The 16184-nt window shown below is 49.3% G+C and overlaps 1 protein-coding gene across 1 annotated transcript in view; it reads left to right on the top strand.

Moving 5' to 3' along the window:
* Positions 1–14623: 14623 nt before the first annotated feature.
* GPSM2 (G protein signaling modulator 2) overlaps positions 14624–16184 on the top strand; it is a 36783-nt gene continuing 35222 nt past the window's right edge. The window contains exon 1 of the mRNA XM_037050430.1: positions 14624–14843. The gene's annotated coding sequence lies outside the window, so the exon portion shown is untranslated. The remainder of the gene's footprint in view (positions 14844–16184) is intronic.

Below are 16184 nucleotides of genomic sequence, written 5' to 3'. Positions count from 1 at the left end.
GGTGTTGAGGGGCTGACGTAAGCTTGCTCATTTGCCAGTTTAAGAGAAGACGACCTCCATGGCTGGGGTGACTGGGTATCTGGTAGAATCCATTAAGAATGTCTGTGGCTGGAAAATCCAAAAGTCCTCAGTGCTTAGAGGTCAAAGGTGGTCAGCGAATCGTGGTCTCTGTCTGGTAGGCGATGTCTGTTCTATTCACTAAGCCCACATAATGGTAACACAAATGTTACACATCGGAGGACCCTGGCCACCATGTGCCCCAGTACCTGGGTTCTGTGTTCTGCCAGCCTCCAGCCAGACAGTAAGTGACCCACAGACGGGGAGAAACAGGCACCGTGTCTGTTTGCCCTTCCCTGCCTCCCTCCACTAAAGTACCAACATCTCAACCCTCTCAGGTCCCGACCCCCGACCCCCTTCTAGCATCAGCCCTACGGACTCGGGTGAAAACCAGAGTTGACTTCGGGAGACCATGCTTCCACAATCCGAGTTTTCCTTACTGCCGTGTACCTGTGTCATTAAGAACGTGGATAGACTGCGGAGCACGGGGTCCCGTGATACTTTGTCTGCAGAGAGCAGCGTGCTGCCGGACGTCCCTCCCTGCAGTCAGCACACACGTGAAAACAATGGCGGCGGCAGCAACTCACCTCCCTCTTGGAGTTTCTGGGTGCCATGGAACAAGCCGGTCCTCGGGCCTTCAGCACAGACGGGCAGTCCTTTCATTCAGAACCATCTTTCCTTTGTTCAGCAGTGGCAAGTTGGCTGCGATTGAACGATAGAACGTAAACTTCCAGACCCTGGTGGGCCTGCTTCTCTGGGGTTCCTTCAGCCACCAGAAGTCAGCTTTGAAGACTATGTAAGGAACTTCTGATGGGCTCCAAACTTCGTTTTCTCTCAGGGGGTGGGGGGCTTATCTTTTAAGAGCATTCAGAAATACTTAGTGTCACTCTGTTTTAATTTTCAAATTCTCTCCCTCTATGTTTAGCTCCAGATTTCTTTTTACCCGTGAAAGCAAACAGGAGATGTCTCAGAATGGTGGGTGTGGGCCACCCCCGGAGGTCAGGTGCTCGTGGGTTTTGCAGCTCGTGGGTGGTGTGTCTCGATTAAAATAGTCTCGGCAGTAATGCGATACAGGCTGCTCGCGCGGTGACTGTGTTTGATGATGCTCCGGTCATGCTGTCGGCTCGCTCGGTCTCGGAAATGCGGGGAGCGCTCGAGTGCAGCAGGGTCTGTGCCTGTAACCATACACCACGCGGCGTGGCCGCGGCCTGTCACTGTTGAGAGGCAGAAGGGAGACGCTGATGGTCACAGCCAACTGACCCGGTGCTCCCCGGAGAGCCAGATGGATCTATTATTTATAGTCAGTCTTAGAGATGTGAGCCTTCTGAGGCCCACACTCAGAGTTTGATGACCAGCTGTTACACATTATTTATCCAAAACTATTTTAAAACTCAGACCCCCCCCCCAAAAAAGCTCTTTTGAAGCTGCGATCAAACCAGTACTTGGAAAAGCTTCTTGCTTTTCTTGCCCTTTGGGGGTCAGCGCTGTCTTCTCATCCAGTTTCCCGGTGCCATAACCACGTAATCGCTGTGGACTGTCCAATGGGTGCTGTAAGCCATGGCCTTTTCTGTGCTTCAGAGGCGTTTAGAAAACTCCTGCCCACTGAGTTTCTATAAATAGTTCTAATGACAAATTTTAAAACACTGATGTAAAGAAATACAGTTTTTAAAAAAGTCTGTCCCTTTGCTAAACTTCCTAGCTTAAGTTTGTCCACCTCTGCCTAGAGATGAGAAGAGCCAGAATAGTTTAGCAAAATTCTTTTTCTTTTCTCAATATTTAAAGACTTAGCTATCTCCTCCCTGCCTTCCACTCTCAGCCTAAAGGAAGACCACTGACTTAAAATTATGAATTAAAAAATATATAATGAATGGAATGTCAAACATATTGTATATCGATGCCTGATATATGCTCCTCAAGATGATATCTAAGAGTTATGATTTTGATAAAATGTCTGTCTTTGCACTAGGAAAAGAGAAATCTAGGGGACTGATTCCCAAAATCTCAGTGTGGTAGGATTACAGGTAAATATTATTTTCTTATTAGAGCTGTCCATTCATTTATCAAGAAAATACTTATAGAACATACCTATCAGTTGCAAGTCATGATGCTAGGTCCTGGAACGAAGAGCAAATATAGAAAATGGTTAGGAGCGTGGACTTCGGGGCCAGACTTTGTAGCTCGGCTCTCCTGTCCACTAGCTGTGCAGCCTCAGGCAAGTTGCTTCACTTCTCTGTTTCTCAGTTTGTCTCTGTAAAATGAGGCTATTGACAGCAGTGCTACATAGGGGTGTGAGGATTTGGGGACCTGATTTTTTTAAAATCAGCACCTCCATTGTACTTAGTATGTGCCTTATACTGTTTGGAGCACTTTGCAAAATTAATTCATGAATTGTACGCAAAGGGTTTAGAATATTGTATATTGTAAATGGTAATAGGTGCCATGAAAGATAGGAAATGAACATAAGACAAGAAAGGAAGGGCTTTCTGAGGATGTGCCTTTCAAGCTGGGCCTGAAGGACGCAGAGCCAGCCTAGCAGAGTCGCGGCAGAGGGTTCAGGCTGAGCGGCCTGTGTGCAAAGGCCCATGGCTGAAACAGGACACTGTGTCCCGTCGGGCTGAGAGGCGCTGGGGTGGGCGGTGACTGTGGGGGCTAAGGAGATGGATGTCTTCAAGTTACCAGACGTATTTTGCAGAGAAAATCAGCAGAGCCTGGCAATGTGCTTTGAAGGTGGTGAGAAGGTGAGGGAGGAATTAATCGTGACGCCTTTGTCATGCTTCCTCGTAGCTTCCAAGTATTGTATAATAAATTATCGTGTGAATCATTAAGAAAATGACCCCCGAGAGCAAAGGAGATGAGTTGATAGAAAAGGAAATGTAGATGGCATTTAAAAATAGAAAAAGCTGATTATCTTCCTTAGAGCATTTTGTTCTGTGGTGTAGAGCCATGATTTTCAACTTTTTTTTATCTCACGGCGCACACAAACTAATGATTGAAATTCTGCCACGCACCCAAAAATGTACTTTTGGCCTATCTGACAAAAGATAGTTATGATTTTGATTTGTTCACATCGGACAGATGTTGTTTTGGCTGTTGTCTTTTTTTTAATTCAACAATCTAAGGGAAGAGAGGTCAGTGCCCCTGACTAAATTGTCAGGTAATGTTTTACAAATGCTTGAGGGCCTACTATGTGCTGGGCCCCTTGTATCATCTCATCCACTCTTTCTGGTCTGGTCATACCTGTAGTCAATTAACATTTACTGAGTCCGTATGAAACACTCTCTGTAACTGTCTACACCTCAAGGAGGCCCCTTGCGCTCTGGGGAAAACAGGACACGAGTTTGAATCCGGATCCCACCGCTTTCTAAGCCCACAACTTTGGGCGGTGTGCCTAGCTTCTCTGAGCCTTTCTTTTCCTGTTTTGCCACATGGCGACGATCGCTTCACCTCCAGGGTCGATGTGGGAATACAGTAAGGGAACGATGCATGTATTAGGTCCGGGGTCCATCATGCAGTCAGCAAAGGGCAGCCATTCACTACGAAAGCCGAGTCCTCAGGCCGTGTAGACCCCCCACGCCCAGCCTCACCCGATGAGCCAGCTGCACGTGGGGAAGGTCACCTGGGTGGGCCTGCACCCTAAGTCAGGGCGAAGTGCTGGAGCTGGGTTGGACTTTAATGCATTTGCAGAACTGGGGAGGGTGCATAATACCTGATAAATACTAGCTTTCAAAATTACGAACTATTCCATAAAATACAGCTTTCGGTACTTCAAAATTTTAGCTTTTTTTAGTCAATCTGTATGGTTTTCTTTTAAGAGAGACAGATTTAAAGTGTAAGTTGTGCCCTTGTAGAAGAATAATAGCTCTCAGTATTCCCTAGCCCCATTTATGTAAAAAACACTGAGCTCTTTAAATAGTAACCCACAGACCCCCTCACATGCATGGTTATAAAGTGAACGTCACTGTCAGGCAGCAGTAGCTGCAAAAAAAAACACCGAAAGTGACAGCCACGGACAAAGGTAAATAGCAGTCAACGTTTAGCCTTTTGTGGTAGGTGTGTGTAGGCTGAGCAGACAGGAATTAAGACTCAAGGTATCTGCCCATGGGAGGGCCTCCTTCACCCTCTCAAGACTGGACCCCGACCTCCGCGCAGTGCTGAGCCGCGTGGGACAGGAAAGAATCCCCTGCTCCAATGACAGCAGGGCTTTGCACCCAAATGATGCCCTTTAACCCAGAGGGTCCAGCTGCGTCAGCAGCTCTACGCTCTCAGACACTCCCTTCCCCCTGGGGGAGGAGATGGGAGGAGAGGAAGCCGCTATAACCAGGAATCACACAGCAGGTCCCTAGCAGCGAGGGTCCAGTCTCTTGGAGTCAAGCTTTAGGTGGGATGTGAAGCCCGTGAACGTTTACTGAGGGCCTACTATGTGCTAGGCCCTCTGTGTCATCCAGTCCTCTGACGCGCCCCCCCCCCATAAATGCCCTGTCACCCTCCATTAAGACAAGGAAAGAGGCTCAGCGGGGCAGCCAGGGGCCGTCTGGCACCAACGCTGCTGCCTTGCTTCACCTACAGACTGCGGGTTGCTCAGTGGAGGAAAAACAGAATGGAGCAGGCTCACCAAGGCCTTTCTTTTTTTAACAGGATGTAATCAGTTTCTTTTTACTGCTGTAACACATTCTCACAGAACTCAGTAGCTTAAAACAACACAAATTCTCCTTCTGTTCTGGTGGTCAGAACTCTGAAGCAGGCTTCCCTGGGCTAAATCCGCAGCGTCAGCAGGGCTGCGTTTCCCCCCCACCCACCCACCCAGGGGCTCCAGGGGGTCCCAGGGGGAGGGAATAGTCCCTGGCCTTTTCCAGCTGCTGAAGACGATGCCTTCCTTGGCCTACGGCTCCTTCCTCCATCTTCCAAACCAATGTCATGTGTCTCTTTGACCCTGATCCTCCTGCCGCCCTCTTTTACTTACCAGGACCGCCGTGATTACAAAATTGGGGGCACCCCGATAATTCCGGATGGTGTCCCCACCTGAAGATCCCTAGCGTAACCACGTCTGCAAAGCCCCCTTTGGTGTGTACAGTAACACGCTGGCAGGTTCCGGGGATGAGGGCGTGGACACGTTCGGAGGCCACTGTTTTGCTTACCATGGTAACCTGTTTGTATCTGGAGAATTCTTAGAAAACTAGGACCTGTCCCTCCTCATTTCTCAACTACCTCTCGTACCTCCAGGGGGGACAGTTCCCCTCACGTGGAGCCTCGTCTAGGGAGCAGATGCGATGAGATGCAGTGACTACTGGAGGGCAAACCTCCAAAGCAGCAAGTTTTTTTTTAACAAATGAAAGCTGGGAACTATTTTGATACAGGCAACCTACACGGATGCCTCTCCAAATAATCATGCTATCTGAAAGAAGCCAGATCCCCAAAAGAGTACGTACACGTTGTAAAGAGTCCATTTAAGTAAAAGTCTACAACGTGCAAGCTAGTGCCCAGTGACAGAGAGCAGGTCAAGGGTGCCTGGCCTTGGGGTGGACCGTGAGGGAGGGACTGCCAAGGAGCACGAGGACATTTTTGCAGATGATGGACAAGCTGATCGTAGTGATGGTTTTCCAGGTGTGCACAGATGTCCTACAAATGCCAGGACTTTGATAGCTCGTGCACTTTAGTTATGTGCTGCTTATCGTGTGTCAGCTACAGCTCAGTAAAGCTGTTAGAAATAACAATACATGAAGAAAACATGAAAACCCTCCCAGGCACACGGGAACGGCGTACGTGAGGTTAACGTGCCACGCTGCAGCAACCTCATCTGCGTAGCTCTCAGAAGAGTCTTCAACGCCTCATTCAGATGCTGTCATTCCAGGACGGTGGCAGATGTGCAAGTGTAACCCATTCGGGAGTTCATTTTGCATGTTGTCCAAGTCGTTTAGCACGACATATAAAGTCCTTGGGGAACTGTGGCCGCCAGCCTCTGCAGCCTGTCTTCCCACCACACCTTGACTCAAAGGTCACCCTTCCACAACGCCAGGCTGGTTGTGGCTGCCACGCCCACCTGCTGTCATACGTCTCCTTGTCTTCCACTGTGCTGTGGCCTCCCCACCCGGGGCCGCCCTTCCTCCCAGGCCTCGTTTGGCTTCCTTGGCCCAGGGGAGCCCATCGCTTCCTCCCCCGCCACCTGTGCCCCCGCTACAAGCTGCCTCGGTTGCACTTTCCCCGCATCTGTCTGTCACCAGCCCGCCTGTACTCGAGACTGTGGCAGAGGCTCGACAGTTACTGCGTGGAACTGGAAATGCTCCCAGCGTGTTGTAGAGACACGCACCAGAGCCGGACGTGTCTGTGGGAGGGGTGGCCACCAAACAGCAGTTTGGATGTCAGCAGGCTGGGGATAAAGCGTAGCCAGGAGGTGGGCGGCAGTGACCTTCTCACAGCCCCAAAGAGAGAGTGGTTCCCAGTAGGAGGCAGGACCCCCGCAGGGGACTTCAGCCCTGTGGGGGCTGCTTTGGGTTATTACAGCTCCAGCACTGGGCGACCACATAGGAACTTGCTGCTGGCCCTTAGTGCCAGAGACCTGGGCGAACGTGAGGCAGAGAGCCGTCCTGCACGAGGAAGGACCAGCACGTCCCGAGTGCCCCTGGGACCTTTGTGAAGAAACGCTGGAGATGAAAGGCGTGTTCTCAGTGGAGACCTGAAGCGCCCCTCTCCCTCAGTGCACAGCACACCCAGTGAGGGACCAGCGTTCTGTCCCCAGCCACCAGCCCTCGCGCTCCTTGGCCCCTGCCAGCCAAGTGTCCCTGTGCCTCTCACTCCCCGTGCTTCACTTCTTTGTCCCGCAAATGCCCTGTCTCCTGCCGTTCACTCTGCCCAAAGTGTCTGCCCACCTCCCCCCTTTCTACCTGGTTCTATCTTTCTCACCCCTGGGCACGTCACTTCCCCGAGCACCGTCCCTCATCCCCGGTGCTGGGCCTGGTCCCTCTGATAGAATCCTCAGCGCCCTGCATCTCTCCTCAGCTGCATTTACCACAATGACCAAGTATTGGTGGGAGGAGGCGGGACGGAGGGGTAGAGAGGAGGGAAGACCCACTGGGCTGCTTGAAGACAGTGGAGAGAGGCTACGCTTTAAAAAAGCAGACCCTTCCTAGCTCTGCTCCTTACTAATTGAGGACCTTGAATACATTGTCTGAGCCATGTGGACCTCAGATTTCTCAGCCACGCGTGAAGTGGGGATGAAGGGGATGGAAGACGAGTGTCTGACCTTTGGTGGGTGCTGAGTAAGTGTCGGATCATTCCCCGCTCCCTCCTCTTCCCCCAAACGAAAGGGCACCGAAGTGTAGACATTTAACTGAGAAAACTGGACTGAGAAAGTCTTTGTACCCAGCAGGACGGAAAGGAGAAATCTGTGCCTTTGAACACCCTAAATGGGCGATAGGGGCTCTGAGAGCTCGCAGATGCCTGGAGGAGAGCCTGCCGCCAGGGGAGGGCGGTGGTGATGGGCTGTGATTGGAAGAAGCACTGGAGTGGATTTGTAGACACTGAGGTGCTCGGGTTGATCAAGATTCCTGGGAGATCTGTTGTTCTCTGCGTGGTCCGGCATGTTCACCTGTCCGCAGGAGGGCTACACCTGCTTTCTGGGAAGGAATTTGAGCTGACTGGAAAGGGAGACACCTCCAAAGCATGCCGTTTTTTATTTTTTTATGTCTGAGATCAGGGTCCTACTGATCTTAGAAATGCAAAAAAAAAAAATAGTTTGAGAAGCGTCAGTGACTTCTAGCTGAGGCGGAGTCTGGCCACCAAGATGGAGAGAATTCTAAATGGCTACAGTTCTGATTCATACGCTTTGCCCATCAAAAGGAACCTCTGGGCACGTTTGCAATCCCACAATTAAGACTGATAATAGCATCGTAAACCAGTGGGTATTTATTATCTCCAGAGGAGAGCATCTGAGTGTGCTGACTGTCCTCAAGGCAAACAGACTCTTAGAAGTTAGATGCGTAGAAGGTGGCTAGGGTAGTATGACAGTCTCACCTCCTTTCTAGGCAGTCCCCCTACTCAGCGATCTTTGGAAAGACAGGTTATAAAGAAGGGCCATGGTGCAACTTCTTTCGCACACGGCCCCGTGGGAATTGGAAGTCCGTGATGGCTTTGCAGACGGACAGCCTCCACATTGGCTGATAAGCAGTGATAGTGTCCACCTCAGCTTGAGAGAACCCCACAAGTGAAACCCTGCCAAAGAACATGGGGCTGTACCCCGGAACTGCTTAACTTGCTTCTCTTTCTCAGCAGACTTCTTAAACCTTCTTTGTCCACGAGGTCTAAGGGATACCGGGCCCGCCAGCCTTTGCCACCTCCTGTCCTGGATTTAAAATAGGAAGTTCTGCGTCCTGGGACCACTCAGTCGGGAAGGGCAGACACCCTCTCGTAGGACAGATTCTCTACTCACCCCCACCAAACCCCGAACTTCTCTGCTATCCCCTCACCCCTAAGCACTTAATCCTGTTTCATATCTCAGTGTTTTTTTTTTATAGAAAGCCACCACAAGGAAGTGACAGAGAGGCACACTTATGGGGAAAATGCAAACCCATGGTAATTTTTTTCTTAGTGTTTAACCTTTTTAATTGCTTTATGGTTTGTTTGGTTTTTTTTTGCTTGTTGTAGAAAATATGAAAAAATAGAGAAAAAATATAAAGTGTTAGAATGCTTAGTATAATTCTTTCTAGTGTTCATTAAACATTTTACATAGTTAGGCTCATCATGTATGGTTTTGCAACATACTTTTCTTTAAAAGATTTTATTTGTTTATTTTTACAGAGATGGGAAGGGAGGGAGAAAGAGAGAGAAACATCTTTGGGTTGCTTCTCACACCCCCCCAACCAGGACCTGGCCCACAGCCTGGGGCATGTGCCCTGACTGGGAATCGAACCAGCGACCCCTTGGTTTGGTTTGCAGAACAAGGCCCATTGCCCTGAGCCACACCAGTCATGGCTGCAACGTGCTTTTAAAAAAATAATTACTATTGAGAAAACTTCCCCATGTTATCAAAAACTTTGAAATAAATGCCTGTTGTAACAATTATATTCACTGCATGGCTGTGCTATAATCAACCATTTCCCTAATGACAGGCATTTAGGTTACATCCAGTTTTTCAATATTTTAAAATAACAGTAAACATCCTTGTCTGTATTCTAAGTTATTTCCTCAGATTCTTAGGTGGGAAAGTATTAGGACAGATTATACATATTTTAATGCTCTTAAAATATGGGGTGGAGCAAAAGTAGGTTTACAGTTGTTCATATGGAAAAATGACACAGTAATTAATAATAATAATACAAGAATGAACTGACTCATGTACTCACAACTATCAACCTACTTTTGCCCTCCCCCCACATATATAACATTGGTTTCAAAAAGTCTGTACAAGCAACATGGGGGTGATATATTGATACAGTCTATAACACTAAACAGGGACATTTAAAAATCTTTGTCAATTACTATATATATGTATAGTTCAATATGGTTTTAATTTGCAATGCTTTGATAGCTGTTAAGGTTGTACATTTTTCATGTTTACTGGTCATTTGTATTCTTCATTTGCAAACTACCTTAGTCCTTTGCTCATTTATTATCCACCAGATGACTAGTTTCTTTCTCACGTGAAGTGATACGTGTTCACTGTAAAATGTATTGGAAAGTGTTAATACTGGTCGTATTTTATAACCTGCTCCTTCGAGAACTCAGTCCAATACATCGTATCTGTGTCGCCAGCAGACATCTAGGCCGTCGTTTTCAGCGGCCATGTCGCGTTGCCCTGTGCAGATGAACAAGGCCTGCGTTCACCAGTCTCCTGGTCACGCGTGTGGTGTCTGATGTCTCCGTACTAAAAATGACTGAGTGACAACTGTGATGAGCATCTGGTACATTTGTTTGGCACACTCGCCTGACTGTTTATGTAGGGGAAGTCCTAAAAAAAGTGGAATTATTGGGTCAACAGGTACTGTCGCTTTTAACAGGTGTTGGAAAATCTCCCTTCAAAACGGTCACACCAGTTCCCAGCCCCGACGGCGGCCAGTGAGAGGGCTGGTTTCACCGAGTCCTGACCAACAGTGAGTATTATTGTTCTTTTTAAATCTGCGGACTGATAAGCCAGGAAGGTGTCCCCTTGTTCTGATCTTTATTTATTTAAACACTTGTCGAAGCTGGAGTTCACCTGTGGGCCGCTGTGGGCCCTCGACGTTCCGACTGCGGAGTGCTGGTCCTTGAAGTGCTGGTCCTCGGCCTCGGTCTTTCTGTGCGTCGTTGCCTTTTTCTTCTCTTGTGACGTTACATTGTAAAAGCTCTTTAAACACCAAAGATTGAGTATTAACCTTCTGTCAGCCACATGTGTCTCCATTTTTCTTCTTGACACGAGATAATATAGAGAGTGGTTAAAAGTACGGCCCCATTCACCGGGTGTGGGGGTTGCTGTTCAGTGTCCGTTCTGATGTCCTCTGTTGCCTGGAACACCCATCACCCAGCTGTTGGCGGCTTGGCTGCTAAACGTTACAGTTGCCTCCCTCTCTGTAGAGTTCACGCTGGAGAGAGCTGCCGCACCTGTGGGGAGTTAGGGGCCCACCCTGCCCAGTACGGGGGGAGGGGGGGTTCAAAACGCCGGCGTTCCAGTGGGTGTTGTCGGTTTGGCTCCAATAAACTCATTAGAACAAAACAAAACAAAAAGCCAGCTCCCTTCTCTGGAGTGAGGTCATGCTCTGGATGCTTGAGTCCTTCCTCAGAAAGTCTTGAGGACCTAACCCTGTCCGAAGATGAGCTTCTGAGGAAGCCAAAGTGACATTCTGTAAGATGGGATGGCATTGGTACCCACTTCGAAGGGTTGTCGTGAGGGTGAAACAGTCACTGCAATAACAGCAATAGGTCACGCTGCACTTACGTGGACTAGGTGGCGTCCTGAGTGTTTTCCGTGTATCGGCTCACATCGTCCTCACGTCGGCCCAGGTCCAGCTGTGCTCCTCATGCACGTGAAGTGCTCTGGACGGTGCCTGGTCCATACTTAGCATCGGTAGGTCTTAGCTCTCATCATTTATGATTCACTCTGCATTTCAAATGGAGGATTAAGCCTGTCAGTAGGCTGTTTCCCCTGCATGTTGAGGTGTTCTTCTCACACCCCTTTTCTTAGGTATTTCTTCAGAAAATTCTTTCCCCCTTATTTTCCCCCCTCTTACTCCAAGAGGTGGAGCTACCCAGTTTGCATTCCAGCTGAGGAACTTCCACGCCCAATACTCTGACTTTCTTTCAGTCAGGGGAGCACGATTACGCTGCGATCCACTTTGATGGTAAGGAGCACAGCAAGTGTTGCTTGCTTGGTTATTCAAATCTGCCTTGATTCAGGGGGGCCATTTATAACTCAGAGCAAAGTCCAGATGCCCTAGCTTCCTCTGTTTTCAGTGGGAGAGTTGGAGAGGGTTTCTATCTAGGTCATTGCTGTCAGAAATGGTCTTCTACAGGAGAGTTCCTTCACCACTTTCGATTCTGAAAAGTCCAGGTTTCCAGAGAAGGTAAAAGCAGAATACATGAATAGTATAAGAATAATATATATCTACACACACACACACACACACACACACTCAACTAGACTCTGTTGTTGACTTTGACTTGTATTTCTCTCTCTCGTGCTGAATCATTTGAATGTAAGTTGCAGAGGTCATAGTGCGTTACCTTTAGCTAGTTCAGCTTGCCTTTCCTGAAAACAAAGACCTTCTCCTATAGTACCATCATTCCATGTCCCATGTTAAGAAAATTGACAGTTGGTCCATAGTACCATCAGATATACAGTCTGTATTCAAATTTCCCCAGTTGTGTCTGACATTGCTTTATGGCCTGCCTCTTGTTCTCTCTCTCTTTCTGATTCAGGACTCCATTGAGACTCATTTGTTTCAGTTTGTTTCTTTCCATGACGATGACGTTTATGAAGAGTGTGGGTTAGCTGTAGACCGTCTCAAGTTCTGGATTTGCTCTTTTATTTATTTATTTTTAAAACTTTTTATCTTAAATATCTATATTTTTTATTTTTAGAGGAATGGAAAGGGAGGGAGGAAGGGAGGGAAACATCAATGTGTGGTTGCCTCTCGAGTGCCCCCTACTGGAGACCTGGCCTGCAACCCAGACATGTGCCCTGTCTGGGAATGGAACCTGTGACCCTCTGATTTGCAGGCCAGCGCTCACTCCACTGAGCCACACCAGCCAGGGCCAGAGTGCTCTTTTAAAAATGAATACATATGAAGTTATTCCCATGCTGAAAATCTTCCACTGGCTACTGTAACACTTAGAAAAGAAAGCCCAAACGCATGACCCTGGCTCTATGTGGCCTGGTGTGACTTCGTCTGGAAAGTTCTCTCCCTCACTTTACTCTAGGCAGAGTGGCCTTCTCCCTACTTCTCAAACCCGCAAAACTTGCCCTCACAGGATTTTGCATTAGCCGTGCCCTTGGCCTAATGTGCTCTTCCCTGAGCTTTGCTGGGAAGTTGGCTCCTTGCAATTCAGCTGTCAGCTTGAATACCATCTTCTCACAGTGACTGGTCTTACCTTGACCCTCAGTGTAAAGCAGGCATTTAGTCACTCATACTCACATCACCTTCCTTGGACTTCTCTGCCCGATAGCCATCGCAATCAGACATTTTTCTCGTCACTTACTTTAATGGAACTCCAGGAGAGCAGAGGCTGTATCCTGTCTTGCTCATTACCATGTTCCCAGCACCTAGAACAGTTCCTGACATGTAGCAGAGATGAAATACTTGCTGAATATTGTAATGACTAAGCTGAAAGCTGAGGGCTGGAAATAAGCCAGCCATTGAAAGAGGCTGGAGGGGAATATCTAGGCAGAGGGATCAGCCAGGGGAAGGGCCCGGAGAGGCCCTGAGACTTGGTCTGTTCTAGGGCCCACGATGTCCTGTGGGCTTGGAGGGCGGCGAGCCGGGAGCAGAGGGCAATCCCGGAGGGTAGAGAGGTGAGCAGGACAAGGTGACTCAGGGCTTTCTGGGCCGTGGGAGGGAATCTAGATTTTATTTTAAATCCAATGCAACGTCATTAACATTTTTCAAGTAGAAGAGTAGCATAATCTGATAGAAGCCTTTAAAGAGATCATTTCAAAGATACTTCAACTTGAGTTAAGATGGAGAAAGCTACTGTAGGTTTGATGCACAGACACCAGAGAAGATTTGCAAAGGGGAAGTAATGATTCATTTGGATGTGTTGAGCTTGCTATATTGTTCTTCCTTTGTGGCTCTCATATTAACACTCAGAAAAGAATTTATGAGTAAGAAGGAAACTTAATCCTACCTCTGAGATAACACAGCCAACTAATTCAGTTGTGGTTTTTAAGTACCTGACGTTAAGGTACTCGTTGATAATGATGATAACAGGTATCATTTATTTGAGCAATCAGGTATTATGTTAACCACCTAAAACTTACCTCACTAATGCATAACAACCACCCTTATGGGAAGAAGAGTTATTATCGGCGTTTTACAGTTGAAACTATGGCTGATGGGCAGAGGTAACTTGTTCATGCTCAGCCAGCCAGTAAGTGGCAGAGACACAACTCAAATGTAAATCTAGTTTGATGCCAATCTAGTTTAAAGCTGTTTTTTTAACCGATTTCCCGTAAGATGTTCCTAATAAGAGAAATGGTGTTTGGATCACTGGTTATGACCACCATTCAGAGAGTTATGAATGGGGCTTTCTTTCTTTTAAGAAAAATTTTTAATTGGTCAATTGGGGGGGTTCTTGGACATATTTTTAAGCTGCAGAAACATTTAAATCTCATTTGTGGAGAAATATCTATCCGAGAAATAATCTCATTCAATCCATCAGATTCTTTAGCCCAGAGGAACTCCAGTCTTGGTATTGAACTGAGACCTATTTTTTTTATAAGTTAATATGGAGAGGAAGTGAATGGAAATCAAAGTTCTTCCCAGTGTACCTGGAACGTAGCTGCCTGTAACTGAGTAACATCGCCACCCAGTTTTCCCGGGAACCACAGAAGTTTGCTTTTTAGCAGCTGGACACGCCAGGACTGTGACAGCCCCCCGAACTGAAGCCGCCTTGTTCAGACTTTCACACGGGCCCTCTGTTCCTCTCACAGAGCCCTCTTTTTTCTTCAACAACCGCAAATCCTTGGGGTGCTCGTTCTCCAGGCCTGGATGAGCCCTAAGGGCAGGAAGCGCCTGTTTGGGGCTCCCGTCTTTTAAAAGGCTCTGGGCGAGACCCTCTCTGAAGAACTCTTTCTGGACAATATTTGTCGCTCCTCCCACCCATTAGTGTTTGAAGACGAAATAAGGAAAGCGTTCTTAAGGAAGACCAGGAAAGCAACTTCAAATTCAAGCTCGGAGGCAGGTCCCGGAACAATCCCCCCGGGTCCTGCTCAGACACGCAGAACCCCGCCCCTCCCCGCCTCGCCCCGCCCCCCCGCGCCGACGATTGGCTGGTCCAAAAGACGCGGGGCGTTGTCGGTTTGAATGGGAGCCCAGTGGCACTGCGGCGCATGCGCAGAGGGCGCGGTAGGGGCGGGCGGCGCAGCAGGACCCCCGGGTGGCGGTGAGACGCGGCGGGCGGGCGAGGAGAGTCCTGGGAGCTCTGGCTCACGTGACCTGCTGGGGGCGGGGGGCGCGTTCCGTCCTCCGGCGGTGTGCCTGCCTGGCCCCGGGCGGGCAACCCGCGGACCAGCCTCGGGGAGGGGACGCGGCTACCCCTCCGTCGCCCGAGGCGGCCGCTGTGCCGCGTCCACCGCGCTCTCCAGACTCGCCGACCCCCGAGAGGTGAGTTTGAGGGGCGTCTGAGGGCGCCCCTCGGAGGGAGATGACGGGGAGTGTGTGTGCGTGTGGGGGGCGTGCTTGGGGTCCGAGGTCCGGGCGCGACCGCCTTTGTTCGCGGCGAGAAGAGGTCTGGCGGTCTGCGGAGACTCGCGCGGGGGTGGGGTGGGGACGGGGACGGGGGACCGCCCGCTCCGGGACCGGACTCGACTGCGTTCTTGTTGGAGATTTTAAAGTAGGAGTCAGGCCGAACCGATGCCCTCGCTGGTATTTTAACATAAAAAGTAGGATAGGATGCAGTGACTGCTCGTGTACCGAGTGTCGAGTGACCAGCGGGTTAAAAGCCAGAGACCCCGGGGGGCGTCATCCCAGGCGGAGCGCGCCCACCTGCGGTAGCTCGCGTGCCGGCTGCACCTGGCGGTGCAGATTCTGCCGAACACCTGCGTTTGCCGCCTTTCAATCCCGGACCTTGCGGGCCCCACCTGTCGACTTACCGTAGAAATTGGTCGTTGCTGCAACCAGTTTTAACAAACATAGAATGTTCAGAAAGCCCTTTCCTGAAAGTCTATAAAATATCTTCGAGGTGTAAAGGGCCGATCTGTCAATTCTTTATTTTAATGGTAACCAGTTAGATCCTTCTAACTAGTGTCATTTGAAATCCATGGACGAACAGGAGGAAGGGTGGAAATTTTGCCCTAATGCATAATTCAACGCTCGCGTCGAGTTAAACGCAGGAGGTTCTTGGCTTGCCTTCGTGCCGGTTCGTCGCCGAGTGTCCAGGGCGTGCGCGGGGCGGACTCGCCGACCGCACCGAGTTTTCCAGCGGCCACTTCAGGAGCGCTGCGCGGAGAACCGCATAACCGCCCGTCCGATCGCCTCCGGTGAGAGCCGCCCCTGCTTGCGCCGTCGCTGTTTGAGGAGCAGCTTTGGCTGCTTGTTTAGAAGCGTCCGGCCACAGGCCGGGGAGACGGCTGTCGGTGACGTGGGGGGCGCGCGAAGAGGGGAGGGAGGGTGAGAGGGGCGGTCTCACACCTACGCCGCGGTCCTCCTTACCGTGGGTTCGCTCTGGCACGCGCTCTCCTGCTATTATTTACAGGAGTGGAGCGGATACAAAGTAACACTCGTGTGGTATTGTGGTAGAGGCAGTTCCCCGTGAATCCTCTTTGGCTAGATAAGCAGTTGTGGTTTGTGCTGTTACTAAATTAGCAGGCCGTGTTACAAATATTATATTTTAATTTAAATCTCTGACGTAGTACTTGGCTACATAGAGCAAAGATAGGATACTGATTTTTTTAGGTGGCCTTGTTCTGAAACATAAAGTCTTGCTAATATTAATGAAAAGATACA

The sequence above is a fragment of the Sturnira hondurensis genome, unplaced genomic scaffold (assembly GCF_014824575.4).
Source record: "Sturnira hondurensis isolate 20B ecotype Veracruz unplaced genomic scaffold, ASM1482457v3 Scaffold0006799, whole genome shotgun sequence".
NCBI classification, from domain to species: Eukaryota; Metazoa; Chordata; class Mammalia; order Chiroptera; family Phyllostomidae; genus Sturnira; species Sturnira hondurensis.
Note: the sequence above shows the minus strand (reverse complement) of the source record. Positions and strands in the feature narration are given on the sequence as shown.